Here is a 3,353-nt window from a genome sequence, read left to right as displayed (position 1 = left end):
CTCACACCCAAGTTTTTATTCTGGGAGAGAATGTAAAACATTGCTTGCCATCAAGAGTGGGGGCAAGGTCTGAAATATTTTGAGGAGAGTGTTGGGAGGAGTCATGAAGTTCTGCCACTTACCAGTTTGGGCAAGTTATTTAATTTAGCTAAATCCAGTGAAAGTAACAATAGTACATGCCTCCTGGGGTGATATTATGAGTGAGACATCCAATACAAAGCACGCAAGAATAGCTCAATAAAGGGAGCCACAGTCATCATCACCAGGACATCATCATCACTTCCATCACCATTATCAGCATTACCAAAATCATCATTACATTATCACCCCTGCCATCACCACCACCACCACCACCACCGTCATTACCATCATCAAAGTAATCATCAGCAGGCTACATTAGTACTCATCCTTGTTTCTTTCTTAGAGGAAGATAGGTCACTCTTTTCTCTAAGGCTCACTGCTTCAGTTGGGAACTGGATCATTTCCTCTCATGCCCCCTCACAGACTTTGCTCTGTCAGTTACCCCATCTTTCCTGTATCTTCTGTTGTTTTCTTTCCAAAGTATTCATCTTAAATATCGTAATAAATATACTGCCGTTACCTACTGCATCTTGACACAGTGTCACATTTCTTTCCGTATCTTCAGTGCCCCAGTGGTTCTTGTTTCACTGTCTTTACTCCTTCAAGTTCTGTTCTCAGTTCACCTCTTCCAAAACTGTCCTAGCTGGGGTCACAGACAAGTCTCTGTATATTTTTACTGTGTCCCAATCTTATGTAGCCTTAAAACTCTTGACACCATCCTTCCTGGGAGACTCTATTTCCTTAATTTTTGAACCATGATCCTATTTTTGCTTCTCATACCCCCTCCCAAGAAATCTCTTTTCCAAATTATTCCTTCTGTGTCTGCCTTGTGTCTACCTTCTTTGTTTCCCAGTTTCTGTACTTAGAAGCTGTCTTTAGTAATTGTATACCTTACCATGACCTCAGTAACTGTCTGTTGGCCTGATAACTCTCTGAGTGAAGCAGAATTTATAACCCCAACCCTCTCCCCCAACTGCTGTTCTACTCAATTCTTCCTCCTCTTCATCCATGTGATGTTCTAATACCTATACAGAGGGTACTTGTTACTGGCTCGGATGGTAAAGAGTCTGCCTGCAATGCAGGAGGCCTGGGTTCGATCCCTGAGTCAGGAAGATTTGGAGAAGAGAACGGCAGCCCACTCTAGTCTTCTTGGCTGAAGAATCCCATGGACAGAGGAGCCTGACGAGCTACAGTCTATGGGGTCGCAGAGTCGAACACAGCTGAGCGACTAACACTTTCACTTCACTTGTTACAAACCAGGTTCTGTGCTGAGAGCTGTAAAAGCAGGATATCATTTTTTAAAAAAGATTGATTTCCTTCATTTTTACCTTTTCCTGTTTCAAGATTTCACCCAGTATACCACATTACATTTATTAGTCATGTCTCCTTAGGCTCCTCAGAGCTGTGGTGGTTTTTTTAGCCCTTCCTTGGTTTGGACACCCTTGAGGAATGCTGGTCAAATATTCTGTAGAGAGCCCCTCAGGCGGGGTTTGTATGATGTTTTCCTCATTATGGGTTTTGGAGGGGAAGACCACAGAAGCAAATCCCGTTTTCCTCACATCATACTGAAGGTGCATATTATTAGCATGACATATTGTTGATGTTAACTTTGATCACCTGGCTGAGGGGGTGTTTGTCAGGATTCTCCACTGTAAAGTCACCCTTTTCCCTCTTTCCATATTGTGCTCTTTGGAAGGAAGTCACTTCTTTATGAGTGGGGTGTTATGCTCCACCCTCTGGAACATGGAGTATCTACATATGTTATTTGCAGTCTTTCACAAAGGAGATACAGCTTTTCTCTCCCACTTATTATTCAACCATTTAGTTACATCAGTATGGACTCATGGTTACTTATTTTATCTTTATGACCCCATGGACTGTAGCCCACCAGACTACTCTGTCCATGGGATTCTGCAGGCAAGAATACTGGACTGGGTTGCCATTCTCTTCTCCAGGGGATCTTCCCAACACAGGGACCAAATCCAGGTCTCCCGCATTGCAGGCAGGCTTTACCGTCTGAGCTACCAGGGAAGCTCTGGTTATAATCCAACGCTACTTTATTTTGTGTTGTTCCAGCTTCCAGTTGGCTCCTGTTCCCCTGTGACAGTCCCATGACTGTCTGTTTTTAAAAACCTCTTTTTGGAGCACCTTGTTCGTTTCTAGTCGTACAAAATGCTCCATGCTCATCTTATATATTTCCTACCACAGTCTTAAAACCAGCCATTTCTCTAAGAAGCACTGGTTCCTTTAATTGGAGGATGGTGTTAGAAATCGGTGTTGGGGGCTGGATGTGGTCTTTGCTACTGGGGTCTCATTTCTTTTCTTTTTTATTGGAGTATAATTGCTTTACATTGTCATCTAAGTTTCTGCTGTACAGTGAAGTGAATCAGCTATGCTTATGCATATATCCCTGCTGACAGAGCAGGGATGTATGTTTGTATACAAACCTGAGTATACATAAATATAACTATTTCTATGTGCAACTATTTGTATCTACATTAAATTAAACGTAAGTTCACACTGGTGTCTCCAATTGTAATTCCTTCCTACGTGGATCATTTTTGCTTCTCTTGCTAACTAACCTCCTACTTCAGCAGTTAGAAACCTGCTCCCACCCCCTGCCATTCATTTTCTTAATTTTTCAGTATCAGTAAACATTTATAGTGCTATCAAAACTGTTAATCTGTGCCCTATGGGAAAAGTCTTTGTCAACTAGAGTATAGTGCTTATGTAAAGTTTAGTCTTTCAGCTCCTAGTTCTTTCCAAGGAGACGTAGATTAGCACTGCCTTTTCCCACCTGCAGTGAGACTGTTTCGAACATTTATAATACAGGTGGATTGCTTTATCACTTTTAGCAGGCCATCCTGGGATCTCCCAACCCCCTAGATAGTTTGTTAACAATTTCTATATGTTAAAGGAACATTATGTGCTGTAAAGTTGTATGGGTTTTGACAAAGACATAGTGACATGTATCTACTATTACATTCCTGTACAGAGTAGATTTACCAGGATAAAAATTCCTTTGTGCTTTTTCTCCTCAATATGCCCTTTCCATCACCCTGGTAACCACATATCTTTTTACTGATGCCATACTTTTGATTTCTCAAGAATTTCATGTAACTTGAGTCTTAGTATGTAGCTTTCTCAGATTGGCTTTTGTTTTTTCATTAGTAATACGCATTTATCTATGCCTTGATATATATCACTCTATATATATATTCATATATAGATCTCTATATATTTCCATCTATGCCTTGAGAGGTTTTTTTTTT

This window comes from Cervus canadensis, chromosome 22, assembly GCF_019320065.1.
Source record: "Cervus canadensis isolate Bull #8, Minnesota chromosome 22, ASM1932006v1, whole genome shotgun sequence".
In the NCBI taxonomy this organism is placed as follows: domain Eukaryota; kingdom Metazoa; phylum Chordata; class Mammalia; order Artiodactyla; family Cervidae; genus Cervus; species Cervus canadensis.
This window is presented reverse-complemented; position numbering follows the sequence as displayed.